The sequence below is a fragment of the Camelus bactrianus genome, chromosome X, assembly GCF_048773025.1.
Source record: "Camelus bactrianus isolate YW-2024 breed Bactrian camel chromosome X, ASM4877302v1, whole genome shotgun sequence".
NCBI classification, from domain to species: domain Eukaryota; kingdom Metazoa; phylum Chordata; class Mammalia; order Artiodactyla; family Camelidae; genus Camelus; species Camelus bactrianus.
In genome coordinates this window covers 32339089-32350382 of record NC_133575.1, presented here as the reverse complement: position 1 = coordinate 32350382, position 11294 = coordinate 32339089, and the positions used below count along the sequence as shown (strand labels likewise).

Genomic DNA, 11294 nt, shown 5'->3' with positions numbered 1-11294 from the left:
GCATTGGTTTGCCAACATTTTTTTTCTTTAGATCCTATTTTGTTTTTTAAATTGAAGTATAGTTGATTTACAATGTTGTGTTAGGTTCTGGTGTACAGCAAAGCGATTCAGTTATACATATGTATATATACTCTTTTTCAGATTCTTTTCCATTATAGGTTATTATAAAATATTAAATATAGTTCTTTATACTATACAGTAGGTCCTTGTGGTTTATCTATTTTATATATAGTAATTAGTATCTACAAATCCCAAACTCTCAATTTACCCCACCTCCCTTCCCCAACCCCCTGGTAACCATAAGTTTGTTTTCTATGTCTCTGATTGTTTTGTTAATAGGTGCATTTGTGTCCTTTTTTTTTTTTTTTAGATTCCACATATAAGTGATATCATATGGTATTTGTTTATCTTTTTCTGACTTACTTCACTTAGTATGATAATCTCTAGATCCATCCATGTTGCTGCAAATGACATTTCATTTTTATGGCTGTGTAATATTCCTATACATATGTATATATGTGTGTGTATATATACATATGTATATATGTGTATATATATATATATATACACCACATCTTCTTTATCCAGTCATCTATCAATGGACACTTAGGTTGCTTCCCTGTTTTGGCTATTGTAACTAGTGCTGCTATGGACATTGGGGTGCATGTATCTTTTTGAATTGTTTCCTCTGGATATATGCCCAAGAGTGGGATTGTTGGATCATACAGTAACTCTATTTTTAGTTTTTTGGGGAACCTTCATATTGTTTTCGATAGTGACTGCACCAACTTACATTCCCACCAACAGTGTAGGAGGGTTTCTTCTCTCCAGCATCTGTTATTTGTAGATTTTTTGGTGATAGCCATTCTGACTGGTGTGATACCTGATTTTAGTTTTGATTTGCATTTTTCTAATAATTAACAACATCGAACATGTTTTCATGTGCCTGTTCGTATGTGTTCTTTGGAGAAATGTCTGTTTAAGTCTTCTGCCCATTTTAAAATTGGGTTGTTTGTTTTTTGTTATTGGGTTACATGAGCTGTTGTATATTTTGAAAATTAAGCCCTGGTCAGTTGCATCATTTGTAAATATTTTCTCCCAGTTCACAGGTTATCTTTTCATTTTGTTTATGGTTTCCTTTGCTCTGCAAAAACTTATAAGTTTGATTAGGTCCCATTTGTTTACTTTTGTTTTTGTTTCTGTTGCCTTGGGAGGCTGGCCTAAGAAAACATTGCTGCGATTTATTTCAGAGAATGTTTTTCCTATGTTCTCTTCTGGGAGATTTATGGTGTCCTGTCTTATGTTTAAGTTTTTAAGCCATTTTGAGTTTATTTTTGTGCGTGGTGTGAGAGAGTGTTATAACTTCATTGATTTTTACATGCAACTGTCCAGCTTTCCCAACACCACTTGCTGAAGAGACTGTCTTTTCTCCATTGTATGTTCTTGCTTCCTTTGTCAAAAATTGACAATAGGTGGGTTGGTTTTATTTCTGGGCTCTCTGTTCTGTTTCATCGATCCATTTGTCTGTTTTTGTGCCATTACCATGCTGTTTGATTACTCTAGCTCTGTAGTATTGTCTGAGGTCTGGGGGGGTTATTCCTCCAGCTTTGTTCTTTTTCCTCAGGATTGCTTTGGCAATTCTGGGTCTTCTATGGTTCCATATAAATTTTAGGATTATTTGTTCTAGTTTTGTGAAAAATGTTCTAGGTAATTTGATAGGGATTGCATTAACTGTAGATTGCTTTAGGTAGTATGGCCATTTTAACAATATTAATTCTTTCAGTCCAAGAGCAAGGGATATCATTTCATTTCTTTGTATCATCTTCAATTTCCTTTATCAGTGTTTTATAGTTCCCAGCATAGAAATCTTTCACCTCCTTGGTCAGGTTTATTACTAAGTTTTGGGGGGTTTTTTGTTGCAGTTTTTAAAGGGAATGTTTTTTACTTTCCCTTTCTGATATTTCACTGTCAGTGTAAATAAATGCAACAGATTCCTGTATGTTAATCTTGTATCCTGCTACTTTGCTGAATTCGTTTATCTGTTCTACTAGATTTTGTATGGCATCTTTAGGGTTTTCTACAAATAGTATCATGTCATCTGTATATAATGACAGTTTTACCTCTTCCCTTCCAATTTGGATACCTTTTATTTCTTGTCTGATTGCTGTGGTGAGGACTTTCAATACTATGTTGGTATTCATTAAAAAAAAATTTTTTTTTTGTGAGGAAGGTAATTAGGTTTATTTTTTAAGTGGCAGTGCTGGGGATTAAACCCAGGACCTCGTGCATGCTAAGCATGCATTCTACCATTGAGCTATACCCTCCCTCCGACTTCCAAGACTATGTTGAATAGAAGTGGTGAGAGTGGGCATCCTTGTCTTGTTCCAGATTTTAGCGGGAAGGCTTTCAGCTTTTCACCATGAGTATCAAGTTGGCTGTGGGTTTGTCATAAATAGCTTTTATTATGCTAATATCTGTTCCCTGTATACCCACTTTGGTAAGAGTTGTTATCATAAATGGGTATTGAGTTTTATCAAATGCTTTTTCTGCAGTTATTGAGATGATCGTGTGGTTTTTGCCTTTTGTTGATGTGGTGTATCATGTTGATTGATTTGCATATGTTGAACCATCCTTGTGACCCTGGGATGAATCCTACTTGATCATGGTGTATAATCTTTTCTATGTGTTGTTGGATTTGGCTTGCTAATATATATATAATATATATACATATATATTTTTGGTGGGGGAGGTAATTAAGTTTATTTATTTATTTAGGTGGAGGCACTGGGGATTGAACCCAGGACCTTGTGCATGCGAGGCATGCACTCTACCACTGAGCTATACCCTCCCCCTCCTATAGATTCTTGCTGCTTCTCTATTTCAAGAGAATCTTTCAATATTTCTTTTAAGATTGGTTTAGTGTTGCTATATACTTTTAATTTTTGCTTATCTGAGAAATTCTTTATCTCTTCTTCTATTCTAAAAGATAATCTTGCTGCATAGAATATCCTAGGTTGGAGGTTTTCCCTCTCAGGACTTTGAATATAACTTGCCACTCCCTTCTGGCCTACAACATTTCTGGAGAGAAATCAGCTGATAGCCTTAGTTCTCTTGTAACTAATTCTTTGTTTTTTGTTGCCTTTAGAATCCTCTCTTCATCTTTAACTTTTGCCATTTTAATTATAACATGTCTTAGTGTAGATCTGTTTGGGTTCATCTTGTTTTGGACCCTCTGTGTTTCTTGTACCTGAATGTCTGTTTCCTTCTTTAGGTTTGGGAAATTTTCAACTGTAATTTCTTCAAGTACATTTTCGATCCCCTTTTCTCTTTCTTCTCCTTCTAGTGCCCCTATTATGTATAGATTATGTATAGATTGTCTCACTTTATATTAACCCATAGGCTCCCTGTATTGCTGTCATTTTTTAAAATTTGTCTTTCCATCTGCTGTAATGATTGGGTGGTTTCCATTATTCTATCATCCACATCACTTATTTGTTCTTCTGCAATATTTAGTTTGCTATTTATTGCCTTTAGCTTGGCTTTTGTCTTGGGAAATGAGTTTTTTAATTTTAATTGGATCCTCTTTATAGTTTCTATTTCCTTTTACAGTAATCTGCATTTCTATTGCTTTCCTTTCTTAATTCCTTCAGTATTTTTATTATCTCCTTTTTAAACTCACTATCTAGTATACTGGGGAGGTCTTATTTCATTGATCTTTCAGAGGATTTCTCTTGTTCTTTTCATTGGGAGTGGTTCCTCTGCTTCTTCATTTTACTAATACTTCTCTGACTGTATGAATTTAGGGGAAATAGATATCTCCTGTGGTCTTGAAGGGGCTTTCCAACTTTGTGTTGTACCAAGTTAGAAAATTAACAAAAACACACACACACATAAGCCCCACTACTATGATCATCATACAAAGATGGAGATTTAAATGTCAAAAGATGCAAAGATCCTATAATCTCATAGGACAGTCTTTTAAATGGAGCAAATTCAGTTTTATAAAAATCTTACTAAGTTGTCCCAATTTCTCTCATTCTTCCTCATTTTGAGCAGACAAATCCTCAGAGTATGAGCTTTGGGGACCAGCCCAGGGTTTAGAAACCCCCTTCCTGATCCCCCCACCAGGGCCCCTGGAATCTTCCCATCTGGTTATTTGTTTCCTTCTTCAATTATTCTTCCCAGTTTACTTTTTAAAAATTGAAGTATAGATGGTTTCCAGTTTGCTTTAAAAGAAAAAAAAAAAACCTTTACTGAGAAATAACTGACAAACATAATTGTATATATTTAAAGTATACAACATGATTACTTGATATACATATACGTTGTAGAATGATTACCAAGATCAAGGTAATTAACACATCCATCACCTCACATAGTTATCATAGTTAAGTCTTTTTGCTGTGTGTGTGGTGAGAATGCTTATGATCTACTCTCATCAACTTTCAAGTATCTGATACCATATTATTAACTACAGTCACCATGTTGTACATTACATCCTCAGAGCTTACTCTTCTTGTAACTGCATTATTTGTGCCCTTTGACCGACAGCACTCCAGTCCCCTGCCCCAGTTTTCTTTGTTAGGCATTCATGAGGTCTTTGGCTAATTCGAAATCATACTGCTCAAATCAGAACCTCTTGTAGCTTCTAGAAATCTCTCCATTAGTGGTGAGCAACCTTTATTTTCCACTGCAAGATTCAATCTAGGGGAAAAAAAATGATGTTTATGGGCTGCATGTATTTGCATTCCAAATGAAAATAGCTTTGAGTCCTGTGGGGGTATTTGTATTTTCTTCCAGGGTAGCATGCCTGTGTAATCAAGTAGATTTATGCTGATGAGCCGGGGGTGCTGCTTGCCAGTTACTAAAATGTTAATATCGGCAGAATTGAAAACCAGTCACAGAGGCAGCTTTCTAATTTTCTATCCTAAAATTAGTTGACAGGCTGAAGGTCTAGATAAATAGAAGCACCTAAAATCATTTATTACCAGCAAGTAGGCTTCACTCCTCTTTGATCAATCAGTTAGGCTTGTTTTGATCCACTACAGGAAACCAGCTTATTAGGAATTCTGCTTGTTGTTAATATATTGCAAACTGTTCATTTCAGTCAGAACTCAGATGCTTTCTAAGGTGTAGCTATAAAGTCCAGTGCTCAAAATAGCTGCTGTCCCCAGGGAGCGAGGGCTTCCCAAGAGGTCCTCAAGGGAGCCTAGAGCAAACCGACTGAAGTCACTCTTTTTGGAGGCTTTTTAAAAAATATGTGACAAAAATAAATGCTTAAGTGTTATCAGGCACATTTTGACATACAGATCATAACTCCAATTACTGTGGTGACACTTCTATTTACTGAATCATTTAAGTCGGCCCTTGGTGACCAAAGCTATGATACAAAGAATGTGATTCATTTGATGCTGAGGCACCTAAATTTGCATCTGGACTCAAACTGCCTGGGCCAGAATCCCTGAGAAAGCACTGTTAACTATTTAGTTACCAATGTGCTCTCGCTCCTAGTGCAGAGGGACTTGTAAACAGAACCAGAGGGTAAGGGAGTTAGCAAGGTGTCAAATATGCGAACTTATTAATGATACAGCAGAGGAGGAACAGACACAGGGTATAGAAATCTTGGAGAAATCACATGATCTAGGAGATGCGTACAATTCATTTCCTTGTGCTTGCTGTTTCAGGCAAGAATAGCAAGACTAAATACAGTTGTCTGCCAGGCCTTGTCTCAAATGGGTTTTTGTTGTTAAAAAATGATTTTAAAAAAATCCTGAGCGGCACTTTCTCTGGAATTTGTGGCGCTTATTAGAGGCCATGGAAGCTACAGAAGTTGTACTTCTCTTCTGCATTTCCAATTTTCTGCAATTTCATTAGATTTTTCTGCTCTGGTAGTAAATTTAGAAAGCAGAAGGGAAAAAGATCACAGATTTAAAAATACAACACTTACTAGAATCTACTTGCCAATATCATCTATTAATAATAACTTTAATCCCTGCAGCTCAGTTGTTTTCATTGAAATATATTTGACATACAACACTGTGTAAATTTAAAACTCAATTTTTCCTTTGTTTCCTTTGAAGAGAGCATATAACCTATTTCTGGACAAAAAACGTCTTCAATATTCTCTCCTCTGGGTGTGTGGCAGTTACCTTATGGGGGGTAGAATTGATTAACAGAGTACCGAGCACGCCTGTGAAATGCCAGCCATCTCTTCAAAGAAACTAACCCATCTATTTCTGCCCCCAGTGCTGCAGGTGAAACATTTCATTCTTTTTTTGTTTACCTTTTTTAAAAATTGAAGTATAGTCAGTTTACAATGTTGTGTCAATTTCTGGTGTACAGCATCATGTTTCAGTTATCCATATACATACATAGACTCCTTTTCCTATTCCTTTTCATTATAGATTGTGACAAGATATTGAACATTTCATTATTAAACGCTGACAGATCACACAGTCAACAGACAAGACACAGGAGCCCCAGCTGTCAGCACCGTTCATAAACCACAGAGTCGCATTCAAAATGCTACCTCCTGTTTGTTTTATTTATTTGACCAATAGTTTAACACAAAGAAAACATCTCTCGTTTTTCTCTCTCCCTGCTGAGCAACCCCAGAAGTCATTTAAACTCTTTGAGCTGAAATTTCTTTGTGTGTAAAATGAGGCTATTTTACCTCCCTTATACGATTATGAAGAGGATTAAGGCTGTCCTACTGCTGGCGGAGAAGGAAGTAATCCGATTTTTTCATATTGTCCTATTCTATAGGAAAGAGCCAATAAATATAATACTATCTTGGGATAGTATTAAACAAATCAATCGGGAAAAAACCTCCACTGGATTTTGCCAAAGCCAACACACAGCAAAGCTAACTGCCATTGGTCATCTGTGAAAATGTCTCCTATTACCATTACCAAGAATCCCGTGGTGAACTAGTTAGGCTGATGTTCCAGAAGATTCTTATTGCTAATTTCAACCACAAAGCCAAATGTAAACATAAAGATACACCCCTGAGGTTGTGACACCCTCACGTTGTCTTTGCTTCTCTTCAAAAAGGAGGGGGCCCTTGAGTGACACCAGAGCACACTGCATTTGTTGCTCTAAAGCAGATCACATGTTCCCAAAACATCTTGGCTAAAAGTAAATGAAGTTGTGTTTCTTTCCGAAATGGAGATTGCTTTTGGCTGCTCACCCAACTATGCTTTTTGCTAAACTCTGGGCTTTGTTTTTGCTTTTTATTGAAGCAGGTTTATCAACACCAGAGGCCAAATGCACAACTGACTCGAACAGATGGCTAAAGTGCTATTTTATTTGTCATTATTTGGGGAATATTGCAGAGTCAGGCTGCCAGGATCGCAGCCTTACAGCTAGAGGGGTTCTCTTGGGCAGAACTAAAGCCTGGAGATGCAAAGCTGGGTCTCAGTACATTCCTTTTCTACAAGGAACATTTGACAAAGAAACCTTCCTCTTCTTGCTCTTGGGACCCTTCCCACAGATGGGAAAAATCAGCTGACTAGAAATTTTGTTTTTTACAAATGGAGGAGGGCAGTTTTGATGAAAATAATCAATAAGCAATCTATAATAGGAATAGGAAAGAGTTTTATTTGAGTCAAACTGAGGACAGCAGCCCAGCAGACAGCCTCTCAGGTCACTCTGAGGAACTGCTCTCGTAAAGCATGGTTTTTAGCACAGTTTTATATTATGTCAGAACAGAGGGCATCAAACAAGTCAGGGGTACATTCCTTCAAGGTTTAAGAGAAAAGTGAGGTCAGCACGTACATAGCGAGTCAGTGTGGCCTTGGCACCTGGGAAGGGAGTTTTATCATTGAAGGGGGACTAGCATTGGCGTCCCAGGAAGGAGGCTTTTAGTATTTTATTTTATTTATTTTATTTTTATTTTTATTTTATTTTATCTTATTTTTTTATTTTTTATTTTTATTTATATTGAAGTATAGTCAGTTTACAATGTTGTGTCAATTTCTGGTGTACAGCACGTGCTTCAGTCATACATGAACATACATATATTCATTTTCATATTCTTTTTCACCATAAGCTGCTACATGATATTGAATATAGTTCCCTGTGCTGTACAGTATAAACTTGTTTATCTATTTTCTATATATTAGCGTCTGCAAATCTCCAACTCCCAATTTACCCCTTCCCACCCCCTCACCCCACTGGTCACCATAAGTTTGTTTTCTATGTCTGTGAGTCTGTTTGTTTTGTAAATAAGTTCATTTGGCTTTTTTTCTGTATTCTTAACAAGGACGTTCTTCTGGTCAGTGTGCCCTTTCCTTTAACAACTAAAGCAGATGTGCAGCGTATGTGTGACAGGCCACAAGCAGGCTGTTTGAGTTGGCATCAGATTGGAGTTAAATCATAAGCCAGAATGACGTCCCCAGACCTCTGCCTGTGAAACTTCCTTTCATCGGTAGTCATGTCATATCCCACGTCCGTGGAGGAGAAAACCATTTCTAACCCAGAAACCCATGACCGCGTCTGGAAAAACACCATCCATTCCTTTGAACCTTTGCCTAGAAAATACTGCGCTGTGGTCGTTTTGCTCACACACTACATTGTCAGTGTTCCTGGATTTACCAAATCCTTTTCTTTTTTCTTGGAGCTCCTTAAGTAAGATCTGCCTGCCCTGACCACCTGGCACCGGCACAAACTGCGCCTGAAAAACGTACTGAGTCACGACCCTGGTGGCTTCTGAAGCTGGGGAAGGGGATGGGGCTGAGCATGGGCGGGGGAGAAATGAGGACTTTATTATAATACCTGATTTCTCTTAATGAAAATAATACTTGAAGCAAATATGTAGAAGTTTGCCTATTCTGGGTAATAGGTACCTGGGGGTTGCATTTGTCCGTATGCTTCTCTGTAGTTTTAAAGTTTGGCAACTTACCCTCCCCTGCTTTTTTTTTTAAAGAACAGCAGTGCACTATGGACATGGTCTTCAAACCTGACTGAAGTTACATGTGGAACTTTAAACAATGTTATAGATTCCTGGGCATGTCACACCTAAACTCAGTTTCTAGGCGTGGGACCCAGAAGCTGGATTTTTCCCCAGATGTTCCTTGTTCAGCCAGGCCAATGTTAGCCCTTGGGCCAGCCTTGAAGCACCACTGCCTTGCAAAAGGCATTCTGTGTATACTTTATATTTCACCCTGGACAACACCCCAAACTGTTAACTTACACCACTGGGTTTTTTCTTTTAAGTGTGTATCTGCCCATGTGGAAATTTAATCCTTTTTTAAAATTTAAAAAATATTTATTGAAATACAGTGATTTACAGTGATTGGATTTACAGTGTTGTGTTAGTTTCAGGTAGTCAGGAAAGTGATTCATATATATATATCTGAATATATATTTTTGTATATATAAATATATATATATAAATATAAAAATATATTTATATATATATTCTTTTTAAGGTTTTTTTCCACTATAGGTTATTACAAGATATTGAATATAGTTCCCTGTGCTACACAGTAGGACCTTGTTGTTTATCTATTTTATATACAGTAGTTTGTATCTGCTAATACCAAACTCCTAATTTATCCCCCTCTTTCCCCTTTGGTAACCATAATTTTGTTTTCAATGTCTGTGAGTTATTTCTGTTTTGTAAATAAATTCATTTGTATTATTTTTTTAGATTCCACATATAAGTGATGTACATTTGTCTTTCTCTATCTGACTGACTTCACATAGTATGATAATCTCTAGGTCCATCCATGTTACTGCAAATGGCATAATTTCATTATTTTCTATGGCTGAGTAATATTCCATTGTATAAATATACCACAACTTCTCTATCCAGTCATCTGTCAATTGCCATTTAAGTTACTTCCATGTCTTGGCTATCATAAATAGTGCTGCTATGAACACTGGGGTGCATGTATCTTTTCAAATTAGTTTCCTCTAGATATATGCCCAGGAGTGGGATTGTTAGATCATATGGTAAGTCTATTTTTAGTTTTTTAAGGAACCTCTATACTGTCCTCCATAGAGGTTGCACCAAATTACATTCCCACCAACAGTGTAGGAGGGTTCCTTTTCTCCACACCCTCTCCGGCATCTGTTATTTGTAGACTTTTTGATGATGGCCGTTCTGACTGGTGTGATACCTCGTTTTAGTTTTGATTTGCATTTCTCTAATAATTAGCAATATTGAGTGTGTTTTCATGTTCTTTTTGGTATGTCTTCTTTGGAGAAAAGTCTGTTTAGGCCTTCTGCCGAGTTTTTGATTGGGTTGTTTGTTTTTTTGATATTAAGATGTATGAGCTGTTTGTATATTTTGCAAATTGTCTGTAACATTGTTTGCAAATATTTTCTTCCATTCCGTAGGTTGTCTTTTTGTTCTGTTTATGGTTTCCTTTGCTCTGCAAAAGCTTATAAGTTTAATTAGGTCCCATTTGTTTATTTTTGGGTTTTTCTTTTCATTACTCTAGGAGATGGATCCAAAAAATATTGCTGTAGTTTATGTCAATGAGTGTTCTGCCTATGTTTTTCCTCTGAGTTTCAGAGTATCCAATTTTAGATTTAGGTCTTTAATCCATTTTGAGTTTATTTTTGTATATAGTTTTAGAGAATGTTCTAATTTCATTCTTTTACATGTAGCTGTCCAGTTTTCCCAGCACCACTTATTGAAGAGACTGTCTTTTCTCTATTATATGTTTTTGTCTCCTTTGTCGAAGATTAATTGACCATAAGTGCATGGGTTTATTTCTGGGCTTTCTATCCTGTTCCATTGATCTGTGTGTCTGTTTTTGTGCTGGTACCATACTGTTTTGATTACTGTAGCTTTGTTTATAGTCTGAAGTCAGGGAGCATGATTCCCCCAGCTCCATTCTTCTTCCTCAAGATTGTTTTGGCTATTTAGGGTCTTTTGTGTTTCCATACACATTTAAAACCTTTTTTGTTCTAGTTCAGGGAGAAACACCATTGGTAATTTGATAGGGATTGCATTGACTCTGTAGATTGCCTTGGATAGTGTGGTCATTTTAACAACACTGATTCTTCCAATCCAAGAACATGGTATATCTTTCCATTTGTTTGTGTTGTCTTCAGTTTCTTTCATCATTGTCTTACAGTTTTTGGAGTGCTGGTCTTTTGCCTCCTTAGGTAGGTTTATTCCTAGGTATTTTATTCTTTTTGATGTGATGATAAGTGGGATTGTTTCCTTAATTTCTCTTCCTGATATTTCATTGTTAGTGTATAGAAATGCAGCAGATTTCTGTATATTAATTTTGTATCCAGCAACTTTAGCAAATTCATTGATGAGCTCTAGTATTTTT

At 36.5% G+C, this 11294-nt stretch overlaps 1 non-coding gene across 1 annotated transcript; it reads right to left on the bottom strand.

The window, feature by feature from the left end:
- Nucleotides 1-2776: 2776 nt before the first annotated feature.
- TRNAA-CGC (transfer RNA alanine (anticodon CGC)) lies at nucleotides 2777-2849 on the bottom strand. Its single transcript has one exon. It is a non-coding gene; the product is annotated as a tRNA-Ala (tRNA).
- Between the last annotated feature and the right edge of the window lie 8445 nt (nucleotides 2850-11294).